Genomic DNA, 21,776 nt, shown 5'->3' on the forward strand with positions numbered 1-21,776 from the left:
AAAAAAGAAAAGGAAATGTCTCTGATTGTTATGTGTGTCACTGCTCCTGTCTCTAACTATGTCGAACTATTAGCAGGTTCTAGGTTCCCTCATTGTTTAGGAGGAAGAGGTTCTGTTCCAGTAGGTGTCCTCCCAAGCCGTCTGTGTATGTAACTGACCATACTTTTATTATCAGCTGAGAATTTTCCACTTTAAATAGACTTAAGAGAGAACTCATTCAAGTCAAACCACATGATAGGTGGGCGGGACTGCCGGTGGCATAACCGGATATCGTTATTAACCGGATGTTGTCATCACAAGGCGACGAATCTAGAACCAACCAATTAAAGCAGAGGGATGTGTTTAAGGCTGTTATTATTTAATTTTATTATTTTACTGTATTATGTAATTGTATGTTTTTAGATGTTTTTACATCTAAAAAAAAAAAAAAAAAGAAAACATGCAGTTTCTTTAAAGGTACCATTTAATGCAGGGATGTCACAAGAAATTCTGATAAAAAGAGAGAACCTGACAGAATTGTAAATTCTGTGCTCACAATGCTGTTTCCAAATTAGAAATGGATTCTACAGCTAAAAGTTTTTGTTTGGAATCATGAGAGACTCCATTTGGTAAAATGGATGATAATTTTAGTTACCTTAAGCTTTTCTATTTTCATCTTAGAGCAATAGTTATTGAGGATTTAGAGAAAACAGTCATCCTGTAACTGCTGCCTTGTCCTTCTGATTCAAAGGCTTCTACTCATCCCACGTGGGAGCCGGAAGTTGTATTCTGTAGGTGTGGTCTATGTTAAACGTCACAAGAAACTAAAAAATAAAAAAAAGTTTAAAAGTCCTCAGACATGTCACTGTTTATTGACTTAAGGCAGACATCTGCAGCTGTTTCTTGTGGATTGTCTCAGACAAAGTCTTCACACCAACTATAGTCAAAGTAATTAAGACGACCATGCGCCTTCCTGGCCCAAAGTGTCGAGCATTGTCTCAGCCAATACACATCCACTGTTTATTGAATATGTGATCAGACCTGTCACTGTTTATTGAATTAACGCGTCTGCAGCTTTGCTGAGGTGTCTCGGGGGTGTGTGGCCAAGGGGCGTAGCCCTGCACGTTGATCGGATTTTGTCATTGGAAACAGAGAAGGTGGCGTAGTCAGTCATTCTGCTTCTATCAAGAGATGCAACGCAATCTTTACAGGGGGATCAGCTTCAATTCTGGTAGCTAAAAAGTTTATTTTTAACTAATTACACTGAAATATTGTTGGAACACTTGTAGAGATAAATATTTCAGGAAACAATGAAGGTGGTTAAGTCTGTCATTCTGCTTCTATCGAGAAATTCAACGCAATCTTCAGTAGTAAGTATTCATCTTTAAGAATTCCTTAAGTGTGTGTGAATGCTCCTTGATAATAATAATGATTAACTTATATTCTTTAGAATCCACAAGTGACGAGCTGGATGGTATCGTTTTAACGCAGTCCGGCTACGGTAATTATTAACTGCAACAACATCTGGTTTAGTCAACTGGTGAATGCAGTTTTGTGATTTAAAAAATAAATGAAATAAAACTCTACTTACAGATTTAACGAGAGGCGTATTCCTGAACGTTGAAGGAGTCAGCGGATGTAACCGTGTGCCCCCGAAAAATCAAAGTTGAGACGGAAACTAGCCTTCAAAAAAAAAAAAGACAATCCAATCCCAACTAAACATATCCATGAAGGAGAGGGTGAAGCCATTCATGCGCCACAGTCCCCTGATCGTGCGGCGGAAAAATGAACAGCTCCGGAAAAGCAGAGTAAGTAAAGAATATATTTTTCTATGCATATATTTTCACGGGGGTATGCAATATGGCAGACTTGTTTTAACCCCTGAACAAATATTTTACAGATATATTGAATGATTTAATCCAGAACCCAAGCCTGGATAACATTCAGCAGAACTGTACCAGTTCAGTGCAGGAAGAGTTGAAACCGCCCGCGACCATTCAAATACCCTGTGTACAGAGTAAGTTATAGTATTCCGAATTCTGTTCTATCCAAATCTTCACAGAAACAAGAAAGAAATGTTTTGTTTTTTTTGAAAGACCTGCATTGTAAGGTAACTTAATTTTGTTTCACAGAATATCTTACATTGAGGAAAAGATGCCGACTCTGTGCTCTGCATACCAGGGCGAAGCTTGTTTGAGGTTTAATGAATGGTACGTTTAATTCTTATTTTTACCTACTGAATTAGTTTGTATATTTCATTAATTTCTTTTTTTCTTTATCTTTCCAGAGGCAGCGTTGATGGTGGAGCAGATTTCATCGAGACCCAGACAGCAACAGTGCAGACAGAGAGTTTCTCTATCCTTAGTGGCCATTGTAATAAAGCATCAAGCTTAATGCTTTTGGCTGCATGCCAGACAATTGTGGAAATATAAATGCCTTATTATTAGTAGTGTGGAAATATAAATGCCTTATTACTAGTAGCTAAGACTAAGATATATTTTGGACTTTGCTGCTTATAGATTGATTTTTTATTAGGAGTTTTAGTTATGGTTTTGATTGTTAGAAAAAACCTTAACAGTAGCCTCTAGTATTATAACACAATGAGTGTTTATTATTCAAGGTTAAAGCTTTCTGTCTTTTCTGTCTGTATCGTGAGAAGCCGGCAGTGTATTGGGGAGGCATGGTACTCCTCTCTGTGCTGACTAAATGTATCTCTGTTTCTTTGATACTGTAACAGTAGCTTCTAGTATTATAATGAGTGTTCATTATTCAAGGACAATGCTTGCAGGTGTTCTCTGTCTGTATCCACGTGTGGGAAACAATTATTTGATTAAATAATGACGTATAGCTATGTTTTTTATGCTGTTGCTGGGGAGACATCAATAGATAGAATGATTGTGTATGTAACTGAGAAAAAGGTGCTGCTCCAGTGTGGGGTATAAAATGGAATGGAATGCAGCCCTAGTCAGACAGCACACAGACGTTTCTAGGTACCTGTGTAAGTGGGATGTCTCCTCTAAATTCAGATTGGTTTTAATAAACTTGTGGAAACGTACAACTGATCTCTGACTGAGGATTGTCCTTTGGGGTGCCAAATATAAAGAGTCGATGAGAGGTGAGGAGTAATTTAAGAGTTAACGGACGGCCAGTAAAGTTTTCCGACCTCAACAATTTGATGCCGTGACCCGGATTTGGCACTAACTAAAGGATAATTAATTGACTACGAGGCGGACGTCGTTCTACAACACCACAGGGTCGACCCAAAACAAAAAGTAAGGAGATCTATATTTATTCTCCTTTTGCCTGCTAATAGTGTAGGTGGTGTTGTGGAATAGATATATGTTTTCTCTTAAATTTACAGTCCTGATCAGTTTTGGGTAAAAATATTTGTTGGTTGAAATAAGGTAAAGAAATCATGTATTGAGTAAAATATTTGTTGTAACATACTTTTCGGTCAAAACACTTGAATGGTGAGACTGGGAAAGTAAATAGGTTCCGGATTTAGCAATCCAAACTCAGTCCTGACGAGGACTGGGGTATTTAGGCTGGGGTTAGTAAGAGCCTACCTGAGGGACTGAGGACCCCTCTAAGTGGCAAGGGATAGGACCCCGAGACCCTGAATTGGCAGGTGAGGGAAGACACATCAAGATACTTCAATGTTGAGACTGTAAGAGTAAAATTAAGTAAAAGGAATTCCAGGGAGTCAACGGAGGGTTGATTCCTAGGTGTTAAACCGGGTTTGGCATCACAGCGGTCGGACCAGGAGAGATTGAGAAAGAGAGTCCCGCTGAGTGGAAGGGTTTGAGCCCCTCCACGTGCGCAAGCTATATATCCTAAGTGTTGTATTTGTATTTGTCTAACTGGATTTACTGTGCATATGAGTGAGAAGAGAATAAAATTGAGTGGCTGCGAATGGCTGTGAATGGCTGCACTTGAGTGTGAGTGACTGTAGAAGCGGTGATTTTATTATAAACTGTATTGCCATAGAAGTGACAAAAAAAAGGGAAAAACAAGCGCAACATAGTGTAATAACACAATTGTTGAGCAACCTGGAAGGAGAAATTGATGGGGAAAAGAGTGATGATGAATGGGGTAAAGGTCCCTGGATACCGTTGTCAGATCAGGTAACTGTGCTGGCAGGATTTATGGAAAAACATGAGACAAAGTCAAAGAAGGAAGTTCAGAAAACTATAGAAAAGATCAAGGAGGTGATTGTTGAAGGAGAACGAGGAATTGATGACAGGGAACCGTTAGGTAGATGGTTGAACCGAAAATATAAGAGGCATCTGAAGGATAAAGACAGCTGGTTGATTAAAGCTGATGAGAAAGGACGACTTGGTGGAATAAAGTGTAAAGTTGAAGCAAAAGACGCAAGGAAAAGAGAGACAGAATGGGGGCGTTTGTTGGTTTGGTGCCAGGGATTGATCCACTGCAGTAAGGACGGAACACAAATGAAGCAGTCAGAAAAACAGCTGAGTGTCCCTTCGCCCTATAGTCTCACACATGGTATATATCCAGTGATAGATGTGCAAAATGGAGAAATATATATTAGAGGAGAAACAGAATCAGGCCAGTTACGTGCGCATTACAACCCGTTTGTCCCTTGTTGGAATAATTGTATATAGATTTATCTTATATTTCCTCTTCTTTATTAACTTTACTATTTGATTTTCATAACTTTTCATGTTGTATGTGTAAATAAACATGTAATGAGTTGTTTGCAGGCAAGGAGGAAAGGTGGAATCGAGATGATGCAGTCAAAGTTGAGGACATCATAAAGATGAAAGCTGATTGTCCTGAACAAAGAGCGTACATATCTTAAGAATATGGAGACTGTGCAAGTGTGTTTGTACAAGATAATGGGGTACATGATCTATGTCACGTTGCTACTGTTTGTTCCCCACCCTTTCAGAGCAGCAACGTTTATGTAACTAGGGAGCACCCTAAAGATAATAAAAAGAGGTGTCAGTGAGATGTTTTTCAGAGCGGTAGGAGATTTGTAACTGAAAGCACATCTCTGTCTGTTCTCCTCGCAGCGAGTAAGAATCTAATTCTCTTGTCTTTCTCTTCTTTTTGTGATGTTATAAGTATTTTAGGTTGATTAGAACACGGCGAGCAGGTCGCATGATGAGCAAATTACGTTTTTATATTAAGGCAACAACTTACAGGCAGCTCCAGCTGCTGGTGTTGGATGTAGTGTTGGATGTAGTTCATTCTCGGTGTTTCGGAAGGATTTTTTACGGTAAGTTGATGAAAATACAACATTATTTTGCTATTGTGAAGCTTTAGTTGACTGTTCTGTATCGCAGTTTAGCATTTATATTTTATATCAGCAGGTTTAGTTAATTAAGCATGTTAAGTCGCTTGTTGTATTTTAACTGCAGCTAGCTCATTGCAAGCATGGCGGGTTTAGACGGGTCTATCTCATTGTGTCTGATTCAGCATTTTAAAATGTCCATTTCAGCTAACATTCTTAATGTTGATAATTTTCTAATTTTTATTGTAATTCCAGCTACTGAACTAGCACATCTTGAAAAATACTGTGATGTTGGCATGGTTAATTTAGTTAAAGTCATAGATTGTTTGTCAACGACGACCACATAAATGGGGACATTATCATTAAACATGATTGTGAAGATGAGTAATTTTTTATTATTCTTTTCCAGGTAAACCACACGAGAATGGCCTAAGTGGACTGTTGAACCATGTTGCATACAAAGCACCACAAAGGTAACAAGATCTAATTTTTCTGTCCTTAAAAATAATAAGAGCTGAATCAAGATGTTTGAACAAAATGATTTTAAGACCTTCACAAAGTTGGTATTTACAGCAGGACTGTTACTTAACATTTTGTTTTATGTTATTAGTTTTGCATTTGCTAGTCATGGATAAGTTGAAGTAGATATTAGAATCTATCTCAAGACAGAACAAGAAATTAAGAATTATTACTGGAACATATAAGCATTGATACTTTTAAACAATCATAGGTAACACTGCTGTCATTGTATTCTTGTTGATTTGGAGTGCTGGAGCTGATTGATGGGGAGGCTGTCAAAAAAAAGAAAATCAAATCAAAGTGATCAGAAATTAGTTCGACACATATTAAATGCAATCATTGAAACATTTTTTTTTTCCTGAAATTACTAAAGATGCCAAGACTATGTATGGATATAGCCTATGCAGAATCAATTAAATTAAATGTAAGGTGACAAAAAAAATCCCTCCAAACATACCATCCATATGTACAGGTATTGAAGCTGCCCTGGGTGGGTGAGGGGGTGGTGTAGGAGATGGCAGTCTTATCACTGAGCTAAATAATTAACACAGAACTCTAAAATATCTCTCTCAAGCAGTCCCCACGGTGGAAACTTTTATTCAAACCAGTTCCCAAATATTTCCTCCAGACTCTTCCACAACCAGCTGTCCTTGCACACATTCTCGTTCATTTCTTCCTTTAGTTTGCGGAGTCTAACCAATATGGCATTGAAGGTACCTCTTGGGGCAGTGTTCATGGGGATGTACAAGGGTTGGACAATGAAACTGAAACACCTGTCATTTTAGTGTGGGAGGTTTCATGGCTAAATTGGACCAGCCTGGTAGCCAGTCTTCATTGATTGCACATTGCACCAGTAAGAGCAGAGTGTGAAGGTTCAATTAGCAGGGTAAGAGCACAGTTTTGCTCAAAATATTGAAATGCACACAACATTATGGGTGACATACCAGAGTTCAAAAGAGGACAAATTGTTGGTGCACGTCTTGCTGGCGCATCTGTGACCAAGACAGAAAGTCTTTGTGACGTATCAAGAGCCACGGTATCCAGGGTAATGTCAGCATACCACCAAGAAGGACGAACCACATCCAACAGGATTAACTGTGGACGCAAGAGGAAGCTGTCTGAAAGGGATGTTTGGGTGCTAACCCGGACTGAATCTTCTTTGCTGGGTTCTGATGTCAGGGAGAGGGAGACTCATGTCCTGAAGAAGCCTGTAGCCTGTTGGCTTTTTTTTTAATGTGTTTTTGCTCCATCTAATGCCTCTCTTACTCTTCATGCCGATAGCTTTCATTTGATCCTTTGTGAAAATGTCTGTCTGTCTGTCGAGAGATAGATGGATAGTGTTTTGAAGAAACACATTTACTTTTCTTCGTATTTACTGGAAGGCATTTACTTTTTTTGCTTTCCAGTATGACCTTCCAGCTATGATAGTGATTGATTCTGAGTCCTCTAAACTGTTTCTGTATTGTTTTCAGGGAGGTCGGCAGATGTGGTGACTGACTTCAAAGGGAGCTGCTGCCAAAGATGCCAAGGAGGATGAACCCTCATTGGGACTTGAGCACATTTCTACCTTGTCCAGATTTGATCAGATACAGTTTATTGGTGTAGATGTAATTAATAAACTGTATAAATGGTAGTGCAAGTACTTCTTTATTAAAGCTAGTTTTGCATTTTACATATCTTACAATAAATTGTTTGGTCATTTATTTTTTGCACAATTCACAGTTGTTTTGTCATCTAATACAATTTTAACTACAGTTTCAATTAAACATTTTAGTCAATGAATTACAATTTTACAACAGTTGTCAGACTACAGGCACAATCAACTCTGTTATAGATACAAGTACTCAGTTTGCATGACAGCAAAAAATAGAATAATTATGTCTTCTACAAAAATTAAGAATTCATCCCAGGCCTTCAGTCATATTTTCATACAGCTACATATTTTCCTCATTCATTTAAAAATTATTAAATTTTTTTAATTAAATAATTTAAAAATAAAATTCTGCTCATTTTCCATCTGTAATATTTGGATATTTTTTTGAAATACACAGGCAATAGATCCTTCCACATAGAATAGGATGTACATCTGAAGGTAAGTTTGATCAGAGCTCTTAACTGCTGGCACAGAATACAGTTATAGAATTCTCATGCTAGCATGTGCTAGCATGTGGAGGAGATCAGAAAGACCACTTATAATAGCTATTGTTACTTCTGTTAGGATTTTCAAATTATGATTTAGTAACCAGTAATCAGTTCATTATTATTGAATAATTACCGAAAGTCGCAGGAAAGAGTGAAAAAAGTCGCTTTTTGCGTTATGTCGTGCCTGAAGCCGTTCAAACTGACTGACACCGCTGAGATGTTTGGAACTATTGAGAGCTACATGAACCACGTGACCGCCTATCGGCGAGTTCAAAGAGTGTCGTAAGTCCCTCTTTCTATGGCGCTGGAAACACCTAACTGAGAAAATAAACAAACACTAAACCCAAAATGGCAGATCCTGACACCTATCCCCCACGTTGTAGTTGCATTCAGCGGCTGAGAGACATCGGGAGAAAAAGGCACACGGGTGTAACTTCTGGTCAGAGTGTCATCATTGAGAGAGAATGGCCCCTACCACAGAGTCTGATGCGTCCACTTCTAATACAAACTGTTTACGGGGATAATGGGGCCAGAATAGGGGATTCTGAGAAGCGTCTCTTTAATTCCTCAAATGCCATGTTGATTTCAGGTGACCTGAACAAGGTTATTTTCGAGGAGGTAAGTGAAGTTAATGGTGAGGCAGTATGAATGTAGTTTCTTATTAATCGTCTGTAGAAATGAACGAAACCCAAAAACCTCTGAAGTCGTTTATGGTTCTTTATGGTTCTTTCTATGACTGCTCTTATCTTTTCCGGATATGCACGAACATGCCCGCCCTCCAAACAGTAGCCCAGAAAGGTAACTGAGGAGAGATGAAACATGCACTTCTCGGCTTTGACATAGAGTCGATTTTCTAGAAGACACTGTGGGACCAGTAGGATATGTGTGAGATGTTTTTTTGGGTTCTTGGAGACATCATTAACTAGCACCTGGAAGATGGCTGGGGCATTGGTGAGCCTAAAAGGCATCACCAGATACTCAAAGTGCCCTAGAGGTGTTCGAAAAGCCGTCTTCCATTCATCACCTTGGGGAATGTGAACAATCAGAATCAGAATCAGAATCAGAAAAGCTTTATTGCCAAGTACGTTTTTGGACATACAAGGAATTTGTTTTGGCGTAGTCGGTGCAATACAGTACAAATTAAACAGTATAAACATATCTACAATATAATATAAATATATGTGCACAGTTTTAAGTGAGTGGCAAGCGTGGTAAAGATCTAGTTTAGAAAATATTGTGGCACCTTGAACTGCTTCGAAACCTGATGTGATAAGGGGAGTGGATATTTATTCTTTAGAAGAACTAATTAAAACCTCAATAATCAATAAAAGGTAAGGAGAGAGCCGTCCTTCTTGGTCACAAAAAAGAAACTAGAACCTAATAGAGAGGAGGAATGACGTACGATGCCAGCGGCTGTGAATTAATTAAAATTTTTCTCCATTAACTCTTTTTCAGGGTTGGAGAGGTGGTGGAGAAGGCTAGTAGGTAGAGTAGCCCAATGGATAAGATCTATGGCATAGTTGTAAGGTCTATGTGGTAGCAAAAAGGCCTTACGTTTACTGAATACCTGCTTGAGATCATGATAACACTAGGGAACATGCTGAATTTCTGGAGGGTCAACTTCCTCTTCATCTACCGGGGAGTTAAGCAGCGGAACAGCAGACAAAGGGCAAGTGGAGAGAAAAGTGATGGACCAGGAATCTATGCATACCTCAGACCAGCTGATACTTGGGTTGTGTGTCTGCAGCCACATGAAACCAAGGACGATAGGAGCGTTTGCCATAGAAAACCCAATAAAGAAATCTGTTCATGATAGTTTCATGACATTATCAATTCCAGAGGGACTGTATGAAAAGTGGTGGATGGTAGAGCTTGGCTGCCACGTCGACGTGAGTGGAACAGTCTCAATATTTAGCTGAGTAAAAAGGAAGGAATTCATCAAATTCTGTTCACAGCCTGAGCCTACAAGGTCATAACTGGAAAAAGGCTTGCTGTTGACTATAACAGTGGCTGGAAGTGTTGATTGGGGAGAGGTATTTACGGTAGATGGGTCCGTCAGCCTCCCTGGGTGTACTAACAGACCCTCTCTTTTGGTTAACTGGACATGAGACCTTGAAATGGTGTGATGAGCCACAATACAAAAATTCCCTTGCATCAGATGTGCATTGTCTTTCCTCAGGAGTCAATCTGATCTGTCTAATCTGCATTGGTTTGGGTTCCTGACGGGTTAACTTGGGAGAGGGGAAGGAGTGTGGAGGGACCATGGAAAACCAGAGTACATTGAAGTAGAAAACCCCCACAACGGCCTACCTTTCCAGAGAAGAATTCAGGGGTAGGTATGCTGTAGGTAGAAGTAGGAGGGGAACCACAAGGGGTGCTGTAGGAGGAGAAAAAGAAGCATGATTATTTTGCAAGGTTTGATAAGAGGAAATAACTTGCTCCGGATTCTTGCTAATGTGATTCTGTTGCTCGACCAGGGTTCTGAGGACTGTTTCATGGTTCTGAATAATGTGGCTTAATCGGCAAGAGTCCTTCTGAGTGCCTCTGCGGGGTCAGTTTGGCCTGCGTGTTCTGTCATAGTTTTTGACAAGTTTCTGATCCACATGCAGGAACAATCATGAGACAAGAAAAGTTAAAAGGTTTATTTAGATCTGGAACCACGAGGGTCTTGGAACACGAAAGACGCTCCGGAGAACTCAAACCTGTAACCAGTCACTGAGAGAGAAGGGAATGTGGACAGGTAAGTGTAAGGTGGAGGAGGTGAATTAAAATATGGTAATGAATTAACTGTCCTTACTGTTGCCATGAGAAGAACAAGATCCAGGGCGGGTGTAATCAGAGTCCACATGTCTGTGCTTTAGAGAGCCTTTGCGTGCAGATGGTGGATGTTGTTGGAGGGTTGTAGCTGGAGTGAGTCAGAGAAGCCCTTACTGCCAAACATGGTAGCTGAGATCCAACAGGTAAATAACCAGAGAGGTGGAGCAGGTAATCTTGAACTTCACAGAGGTGAAGGATCTCAGGAGCAACCAGGGAGAAACCAATATGGTTGACATTCAGGTGTCGAATGACTGGCAGCTAGCTCCCCTTCTGCTCCAGCACTGAGCTTGATGAGGAGAATTGGTTGCAGGTGTGCAGGAGCTCAGCCAACATTCCACAATACTCTGCCATGGCCAGAAGAGGGCGGAAGAGAGCAAATAGAAGGAGATAAAACCCCTGGATCCCTGACACTAAGGTCATGCTGTTTTTCAACAAAAGGAAAGGGCCTGATGTTCTACCCAGCATTTTATCCTCAGAAAGTTCTTCTATTGAGTTGTGTTTTCCCATATATATTTGAGCATTACAATTGATGAAAACTTATGTTTTAAAGCTCGTGTCGAATATATGGTTGACCGTGGCGATGATGGTAGTCTTGTAACCGGCGGGTTGCTGGTTCAAACCCCCCACTGTGTCCGTCTCAGTCGTTGTGTCCTTGGGCAACACACTTCACCTGCATGGACAGCTGATGGTGGTCAGAGGGCCACGTGGTGCCGATTGTTGGCAGCCTTGCTCCTGTCAGCCTGCCCCAGGGCAACTGAGGCTACAGTGTAGCTTACCATTGTCAGTGTGTGAATGTGTCTATGAATGGGTGGATGACTGATTGTAGTGTAAAGTGCTTTAGGGTCCTTGAACTTGATACAGTGCTATACAAGTACAGGCCATTTACCTTTTTTATCATTTACCACCGTGGAGCTTTTTGACCTCCTCTGTGACTTCAGCCTGGGTGATGAACGAGTCCAATTCTAAGTCCCCAGTCTCTGCTTCCAGCAGGAAAGGCATGATGGCGGGATTGAGGAGATCTTGGAAGTACTCCTTCCACCGCCAGATATTGCCGCCAGTCAAGGTAAACAACTCCCCACCCCCGCTGTAAACAGTGTTGGCGAAGCACTGCTTCCCTCTCCTGAGGAGGATTGCCTGAATCGCTTTGAGGCCTTCCGTTAGTCCATCTCCATAGCCTCCATAGCCTCACCAAACTCCTCCAACTTCCCCTGGAATCTGGTCCAAGCTCTCCCAGAAGTGGGAGTTGAATACATTCCTGGCCGAGGGGTCTACCAGACATTCCCAACAGACCCTTACTATACGCTTGGGCCTGCCAAGTCTGTCTGGCTCCCTCCTCCTCCAACAGATCAAACTCACCACCGGGCCCTCTCTTCACCTTTAGTGTCCAAGACATGCGGCCAAAGTTTCCATAGCATGACTCCAAAGTCGATCATCGACCTCCTTCCTAGGTTGTCCTGGTGACAAGTGAGCTGACACCCTTATGCTTGAACATGTGTTCATTATGAACACTCCGTGACTAGCACAGAAGTCCAATAATGAAACACCACTCGGGGTTCAGATTGGGAAGCCCGTCATTCCTCCTTATCACACACCTCCAGGTGTACCTGTCATTTCCCAAGTGGAGGTTGAATTCCCCCAGCAGAATGACGGAGTTCCAGAGAGGGCCCTATCCAGCACCCCTGACAGTGATCGGGTATTCTGCACCACTGCTCACCCCTTAGGTTGAAACAACGAGACCTCTCCCTCACCTAAAGGTGCAGGGACGCGACCCTGTCATTCACCGGGGTAAACCCCAACGTAAGACAGCTGAGCTGGGGGGTGACAAGCAAATCCACCCCAGTCCGCTGCCTCTCCCTGCAGGTCACTCCAGAGTGGAAAATAGCATCACATTGCTACAGCCAGTCCAGTTCTACATATAGACAGAAACAAGTGTTGAAATAGTAGACATAGTAGAATGTACAAAAGTAAGCCTCCCTATTCTCTTTTATATTCTGTACTAATTACTGCTAATACTGCTCCGGGTTGTTTAAAGTTGCAGTATTCAAAAGACACAACTCAGCAATTAATAACAGGTGTAGCATTAACTAGTAAACTGTTTTCGAATAATACAAGTAATATGTAATTTCAAATAAACTAAACTCATTGAACAAGGATACAGTTTTAGTTAATTTAATACATACATGCCACTTTTGCATACATTTGTTAAGAACTGTGATATTAGTATTGATAACAGGACAAAAGATGAGAGTCCAAGAAAGGTCCAGGATGAGGCTAGTCATTATCTGCTTCAGCAAAATGTTTCTTTTATAAATCCAGAACTCATTTTCTTTTCATCTTTCACTTAAACTACTAGAAAAAAATTAAAACAATGAAAAATAATTTTAAACCTTTTTTGTTTGATTCACAATAATTTGGATTCAATGAAAACCCAGCCCTCCGATGGACTGGCAACTTGTCCAAGATGTACCCTGCCTCTTGCCCGTACACTGCTGGAGATAGGCACCAGCTCCCCCGTGACCCGCTATGGAATAAGCGGTATAGAAGATGAATGAATGAAAACCCAGCCAAGGCAGAGAACTGGTACAACATGTCCAATAGTAGTTAAATTCTTGATGACTTGTAAACTGGGCTGCTGTCTTATGACAATTGAACTTTTTAGAGTCTGAGCAAAAGTTCCCAATTTTCAAGACCCTAAAACACCCCTGGTGGTGCCTGTGCTTTTTAATTTAATTTGTTCTGTGATTGGGCTGTAAACTGAAATTATTCATACGTGGAATCCATTTTTCTTATAGAAATGAATTGATATATAATCAATCCGTTCCAGACACCACAATGCAGCACTCATGAATATGAATGTGCTCTAAAAAACATTAAATATATGGTGCCATGTTAGAAAAAAGATGAAAAAAAGGTAAGCCTTTTATTAATTTTTGATTGACCTGGAATAGAAAAGGTGCAGGGTAAAGACCAAGAAAACTTAAAAGTTCAGTAAATCACACTAAAAGCATTACAATGTATTTCTAATACAGGACCGCCAAATAAGCCCTAATCCTTTTACAAATGTAAATGATTCAATAAATAAATGAATAAGCACAAAGCGTGACCCCCTCAATTGGAAAACCCAAAATTAAACCATTGTGCGTATATGTAAAGAGGGACAGAAGGTGTAGGGAAACAATGAGGGGATTTAAGCTTCTGTTTTTGTTCATATGACCATATAAACTCCATTGACCAATGTACCAAAGATGAGAGAGATTAGTCAGGCATTGACTACATATCATGTGGTGATGAAGAGGTTGGGGGTGGAGGGTCTTAATTTAGCAGAGGCAGCAGCCAGTAACAACATTTGAGGACACATGCTGCAAACTGGCTCAAAAAGGTACAAGACAAACAGTACAGAACAGTGTATTTAAACACATTGCATCACAGTATATCACTTTATATCACATTATATCATTATATCACTTAGTAAGTTGTCAGTGACAGTAGAAAAGTATTAAGATTACTCTTTACAGTAATAAATCAGAGAATTCTAATCCCCAACAATACATAATTACTTTCAAATCAGAATAAGATTTGGCTGTTTTAACTATTTTTTTCAAGTTTCTGCCTCTTTTCTATTTTCTCTAATGCTCGTACTCCATCTTTTTTATTTGCCATTTGAAACAAGAATAATTGTTTTAACATTAGAGGAAAGTAGCTTTATTGAAATGCAATGAAAACTGCATAGAGAAGGCAAAGTTAACTAATGGGCTCAAATTTTCAAATGAATGCAAGATTAAAGTAATGTGGATGTCCCATTGGGTTTTCACTGAAACCCTTTGAAAATAAGCCCCACAGTGGCTTTCAGAGATGAAAAATAGGGCTTGTTTTAAAATATTAAAATAATTTTATACTCTCATTATGGCAAGCAACAACATTTGTTCCAAAACTTTTTCTAGATTTACCTTGAGGTGGTTCATGTGCTGGATGTATGAGACACGAATGTGCTGTGACTGTTGTCTGTAGACTGTAGCAATTTTGCTCCTCCCTGTTGTTGTATGAACTATCACAGGGCAGGTTATCAATACTGCTACCCTAAACAGTTTCCTGTCAAGCTGTAGAGGAATTTATGAAAAGCTATGTTTGTTTTTCCTATATATATATCCATCCATCCATCCATCCATCATCTTCCACTTATCATGGACCAGGTCTCGGGTGCAGCAGCCTAAGCAGAGAGACCCAGACTTCCCTCTCCCCAGCCACTTGGGCCAGCTCATCCGGGGAAATCCCAAGGCGTTTCCAGCCCAGCCGAGCAACATAGACCCTCCAGAATGTCCTGGGTCTTCCTCTGGGCCTCCTCCTGGTGGACGTGCCCGGAACACCTCACCAGGGAGGTGTCCAGGAGGCATCCTAACCAGATGCTCGAGCCACCACAACTGGCTCGTCTCGACGTGGAGAAGCAGCGGCTCTACTCTGAGTCCCTCCCGGGTGACCGAGCATCTCACCCTATCACTAAGGGAGAGTCCAGACACCCTGCGGAGGAAACTCATTTTGGCTGCTTGTTTCCGTGATCTCGTTCTTGGGTCATGACCCAAAGCTTATGACCATAGATGAGGGTAGGAACATAGATCGACCGGTAAATCAAGAGGTACTCTACCCTTTTCTGGCTCAACACCATGGCCTCGGACTTGGATGCAGTGATTCTCATCCCAGCCACTTCACACTTGGCTGCGAACTGCTCCAGTGGGAGCTGATGAAGCCAATAGGGCCACATCATCCACAAAAAGCAGAGACGCAATCCTAAGGCCACCAAAGCGGATACCCTCAACACCTTGGCTGCACCTAGAAATTCTGTCCATAAAAGTTATGAACAGAATCTGTGACTAAGGGCAACCTTGTCCAACCCTCACCGGAAACAAGTCTGACTTACTGCAGGCAATGCAGATGAAGTACTGACACCGGTCATACAGGGACCTAAGAGCCCATATCAAAGGGCCTGGTACCCCATTTTTCTGGAGCACCCCCCACAGGATTCCCCAAGGGACACGGTCGAACGCCTTATCCAAGTCCACAAAGCACATATAGACTGGTTGGGCGAACTCCTATGCACCCTCCAGGACCCTGCTGAGTTTGTAGAGCTGTTCCAGTGTTCCACGGCCAGGACGAAAACCACACTGCTCTTCCTGAATCCGAGGTTTGACTATCTGACGGACCCTCCTCTCCAGAACCCCTAAATAGACCTTACCAGGGAGGCTTAAGAGTGCGACTCCCCTATAGTTGGAACACACTCTACGGTCCACCTTTTTGAATAGGGGGACCACTACCCCGGTCTGCCTGTTGTAGAATATAAACTATCTATGTGTGTAACTGGAATGTGCAGATAGAGGTCATAAATTGGTGAAGGACAAGGGAGTAGAGGACAGAGAGTGCAAGGTCATAAATTGGTGAAGAACAGGGAGGGCCGGAGACAAGATAAGATGAGTCTGCTGGAAGTAATAACAAGAAACACTCCTTATTTGGACATAAGGAACTGGTATGTTATACACTGAGTGATATGATATATGATATATGTAATGTGAACACACCCAGGAGACTTAATAAAACGAGCTGGAAGCGGAGAGAAAAAGCAGAGTTGGGCTCGCAGGCATTGGCTGGAGCATCATCTCTCACTCTGCACAGAGGCGAACATAAGCTGATTGTACTTTGTGTTTATTTCACTCTTTTGAAACCTGTGCCCAAATCAATGGACCCGGGGAAGCAGAGACGGCTTCGACACAACCCAGTGGAACTGCCCCCGATTTCAACGCGATGCTGCAGAGTCGTGTTAACTAACACAACCCTACAACATCCAGAGCCATGAGGAATTCCGGGCAAATCTCATCCACCCCCCGGGCCTTGCCACTGAGGAGCTTTTTAATCACCTCGGTGACCTCAGCACCAGACATTGGAGAGCCCGCCCCAAGGTCTCCAGGCTCCAATTTCTCAGTGGAAGATGTGCCGGTGGGATTGAGGAGGTCTTCGAAGTACTCTGCCCACCGACACACGTCCTGAGACAACGTCAAGGAAGACTCCACCAGGCGCTCCCAGCAGACCCCTCAAGATTCGTTTGGGTCTAACAGGTCTGACCGGCATCCTCCCCCACCATCAGAGCTAGCTCATCACCAGGTAGTGGTCAGAGGAAAGCTCCGCTCCCCTCTTCACCTGAGTGTCCAAGACATGCGGCCGCAGATCAGATGACAACAACAAAGTCGATCATGGAACTGCGTCCTAGGGTGTCCTGGTGCCAAGAGCACATATGGACATCCTTATGCTTCAACATGGTGTTAGTTATGGATAATTCATGATGAGCACAGAAGTCCAATAACAAAACTCCACTCGGGTTTAGAACGGGAGGGCCATTCCTCCCAACCACACCCCTCCAGGTCTCACTGTCATTGGCAATGTGAGCGCAGAAGTCCCCCAGCAGAACAAGGGAGTCCCCCGGAGGGGCACTCTCCAACACTCCCTCCACGGACTCCAAAAAGGGTAGTCTGAATGCATAGTGAACAAAGGGTTACTGTGCCTTTTCCTGTTCAAGCAGAAAATAAATGGTTGCTCTTAATTTATCTAACTGACTGTATCACTAATATTTTAAAGGTTCAATTTCCACCATACAAGCTATGATTCATATTTAGGCAATAGGAGCAAAACATATTTCCTGGAAATGATACAACCTCTAAAAGACAAACATAAAAAACAGGCACTGTAGAAGCAAATAACCAATAAGAAAACACACCAAACCAAAAGCGTAGGGGCGAAAAAGAAAAGGTGTTGTTTGACTCAAAAACGTGGAGAGAACTACACACATACGTTGGAGAATAATTCCCCCTATCCTTTGTACTGTTGTCTAAGAAGCACACACACTGTATAAAGTCTGAGCAACGATGACCTATTTTTTTCACTTTGCATGTCATAAATAAAATCGATATAGAGTACATGCCCACATTCCCATAAATGAAATGAACAACATGGAACACATAGCATGGGAGATTGGGAAAGGGGATCACATTCATTCTGAAATTATTAACAGATTTAGCATCTCTTTGTCTGTGTAGCTTACATTTAAATGAGCATGTCTGCACAAGACGTGCCTTGTCTCACTCTGTGTCTCTCTTTAGAGGATATAATGTGTCAAAACTCTTACTGAAAGAGCTGCACAGGTCCACAGGAGTGACAAGAGGAAGATCTGAAAACTCCTTTGTCATCAGTAATGAGCCAGAAGTCATTAAAACATTACTGCTGGCCTAATTAAGATGGGACATCTGGTCTTTCCTCACAGAATGGATCGCAGTGGAGTACAAATAACTCCTCTATGACAAGTTGAGAGGTGTCATACATCTCAGTGATCATCAATCAACCTGGGACTTATAGAGAGCTTTTATCATTAATTAGCAAAGGCTTTTTTGCAGTGATGAAAGCAGAGAAATTAAAAAAGGATGTTAATGTTTTCCCTGCTAATGCTCAGTAACCCTTTGATGTTGCTGCCAGGTAGTTGGAACTAATTTCCTTTGTTTTTAAGGAAATCAGGTAAACTTGGCTGAAGTCATCTGTGCTCATTGGGATTTAAAGATTAAAACCCTAGTCACTAATTTAGAATATAACAGATTTTTTTTTGTAGTTCTTTCACACAATGAAAAACAGTTTAGCTCTTATTTGGCAGTGGGAATATACGTAACACACATACTCAACTCACAAAAAGTTAGGGATATTTGACTTTCGGGTGAAATTTAGGGAAAATTGACAAATTTCACACTACAGACATATATCATGAAAGTAGGGAATTTAAGTAGAAGCATATGGGATTCCTCATCTCAAACAATGTATTGAAATAAAAGCCAACAGCAGTGGTGGGTAGACCACAACAAAAATGTCAATGTCTCAATAAGTGTCATGTGCCCTTGAGCATCAATTTCCATTTGACAACGATGTCTCATGTTGTTCACAAGTGGACCAATGGTCTGCTGAGGCATGGTATCTCACTCATCTTGAAGTATACCATCAGGTCATTGAGGTTCTGGGGTTACAGAGTTCCGAGCCTCATCAATATGGGATGTGGACAAAGGATGTCCACTACTGGATCTATGTTACAACCTGCTGATGACAACCTGTGGCACTCCATGCTGAGTGGTTAAGGATCTGAGAACGTCCTGTTTGAAGCCTCACAATGGTGAGGTACTGTTGATCAATTATTTGGTGTCGGCTTGGTCTCATGATGTCAAAATGTGAACAGCATGATCAAGAGGACTGTTTGAATTCCAATTCTGATTGAACCAGGACATTTATTGTTAAATTCTTGGATTAAACACCTGTGTGAATTTTGACAGTATGCTACTTGTTAAAGAACAGCAAGTTGTGCAAAACATACAGAGACAATGAACAGTTGGCCATGTGCATTCAAAAGTTTAGAGAAGTTCACATTAAGTTCACCTGTGAAAAAAATGACCCTGGTCTTCCTTTGGAGTCTTCAGGTGTAAATGTCTGTCAGAAATGACAGGTATGATCCAAAAACGCTTTCTGCTGCCCTCACACCATCACCACATGCTGCAGGTTCTTCCTGTCCTCCTGTCAGCAGCTAGAGAACCACACAACACAGCAATGCAGTTTGTGAGGGTGAAGAACATGCCCTAACTTCCTCAGGAAATAAGCTCTTTGTTGGTCTCCCCCTCCCCTCACCTGGGCTTCCCCCCTGAGGGGGAGAATCCTCCACGTCTCCTCGCCGAGTATCAAGGTGGGAATGTGTGTGGGACACTGATGTTTCAAGAAGTCTATAATTCTTTCGTCTTTGAGATGTTGAGGTCCAGATTTTTCTTCAGACACCATAGTGTCAAGGGCTGGACCTCCTCTCTGTAGGCAGACTTATTATCAGAAACCAGACCTACAAAAGTGGTGTCATTAGCAAATTTGACCTGGTATTGGTGAATGGGGGAACTGCCGTGAGTAAATAGGCCGTGCCTATTTATATTTGGAATTCCATCCGTTATGGAGTAAAAATAAAAATTTTACTTAAGAAAAAAAATCCAGTGATCCATCGGTTAGAATGTGCTTCCTAACATGGAATCGGACGCTAGACATCAATCGGACCCCATGGACCTACTTCAGGGACCAGTTTAGCTACAAATACAATAATGACAAAAGCTTTATTATGCAGAGTACAATTTATTTGCCTAAAGAGATTAAACTATATGCATTTGAAAAAACTCAACATGGAACCCTGGCAGCACATGGAGGCAAATAAAAAAAGGCTTTAGAGTTTAGTGACAAACTATAATTTTTCTTGGACAGTGGTCCATGACATGCATGTTTTATTTAAAGCTAAAATTACCATCATTTGCACTAACCAGGTGCACATCTCATTACGGCAGGTAGGAGTCAATAAGTGGACGGCATCTGGTGTATGTTCAAGACTATGACCATGTTAACATGCTACATAATATTTTATCTGAGTTTTTCTGGTACTTGTGATAATTCGTATTGGCTAAAGATAAAAACAGAGGATCGGGTGCTTAGTTTGGAATCAGATATTTAAAACAATAACATATGAGGGATAGTGAATACAGGTCCTTCTCAAAATATTAGCATATTGTGATAAAGTTCATTATTTTCCATAATGTCATGATGAAAATTTAACATTCATATATTTTAGATTCATTGCACACTAACTGAAATATTTCAGGTCTTTTATTGTCTTAATACGGATGATTTTGGCATACAGCTCATGAAAACCCAAAATTCCAATCTCACAAAATTAGCATATTTCATCCGACCAATAAAAGAAAAGTGTTTTTAATACAAAAAACATCAACCTTCAAATAATCATGTACCGTATTTTCCGCACTATAAGGCGCACTTAAAAACCATTAATTTTCTCAAAAAATGACAGTGCACCTTGTAATCCAGAGCGCCTTATATATGGATCAATTGGTTAATTGGTTGATCCATACTGGTTGTACACGGCGCTCTGTCAAAATGTTTCAGTACGACTGGTAAACTACAAAGCCGCACCGCTTGCAGCATTACGGCTACCGTAGTCAGGGGTGTTGCCGAAGTAATAGCGGTAAACACCTGTACTGTGCTTACTCCTAGTCCAACACCACTTGTGTGTGTATAACGACCCCAAAATTGCACCTTTCAAGAGACAAGAGAGTTCAAACTCAGGGCTGTCAACTACGCAGTCGAACATGGGAATAGAGCAGCAGCGAGAGAATTCAACAGTTAACGCTACTATATTGTGAATGTACTAAAGTTTGATTTAGTGCATCAAACTGCATTCCTAACGTGCGGTTGGCTCTATTCAATAGAATTCTATGTAGAGGAGACCTTACCATGGGAGTGAATGGAGTTTGACGCTGGTTTGTAGTGTATGAATAAAGTTTGACTGACTGACTTATCTGACTGTTTTGTTGACATTCTATTTAGCACAGCTCCATCTAGTGGATGCATAACGCAACCCCAGTCAAACGTTTGACTGCAGTAGCTTCTATTCTATGCGCCTTATAATCCGGTGCGCCCTATATATAAAAAAGTTCTAAAATAGGCCATTCATTGAAGGTGTGCCTTATAATCCGGTGCGCCTTATAGTGCGGAAAATACGGTACAGTTATGCACTCAATACTTGGTCGGGAATCCTTTTGCAGAAATGACTGCTTCAATGCGGCGTGGCATGGAGGCAATCAGCCTGTGGCACTGCTGAGGTCTTATGGAGGCCCAGGATGCTTCGATAGCGGCCTTTAGCTCATCCAGAGTGTTGGGTCTTGAGTCTTTCAACGTTCTCTTCACAATATCCCACAGATTCTCTATAGGGTTCAGGTCAGGAGAGTTGGCAGGCCAATTGAGCACAGTGATACCATGGTCAGTAAACCATTTACCAGTGGTTTTGGCACTGTGAGCAGGTGCCAGGTCGTGCTGAAAAATGAAATCTTCATCTCCATAAAGCTTTTCAGCAGATGTAAGCATGAAGTGCTCCAAAATCTCCTGATAGCTAGCTGCATTGACCCTGCCCTTGATAAAACACAGTGGACCAACACCAGTAGCTGACACGGCA

General features: G+C 41.4%; 2 long non-coding RNA genes across 2 annotated transcripts; both read left to right on the top strand.

Annotated features, from left to right (window-relative positions):
• Positions 1-1,904: 1,904 nt before the first annotated feature.
• LOC124882878 lies at positions 1,905-2,403 on the top strand. The gene is made up of 3 exons (XR_007042025.1): positions 1,905-1,996; positions 2,112-2,189; positions 2,267-2,403. It is a non-coding gene; the product is annotated as an uncharacterized LOC124882878 (long non-coding RNA).
• Positions 2,404-4,988: 2,585 nt separating this feature from the next.
• LOC124882840 lies at positions 4,989-7,338 on the top strand. Its single transcript, XR_007042014.1, has 3 exons — positions 4,989-5,221; positions 5,646-5,709; positions 7,228-7,338. It is a non-coding gene; the product is annotated as an uncharacterized LOC124882840 (long non-coding RNA).
• The last annotated feature ends 14,438 nt before the right edge of the window (positions 7,339-21,776 follow it).

Source organism: Girardinichthys multiradiatus, chromosome 17, assembly GCF_021462225.1.
Source record: "Girardinichthys multiradiatus isolate DD_20200921_A chromosome 17, DD_fGirMul_XY1, whole genome shotgun sequence".
NCBI lineage: Eukaryota > Metazoa > Chordata > Actinopteri > Cyprinodontiformes > Goodeidae > Girardinichthys > Girardinichthys multiradiatus.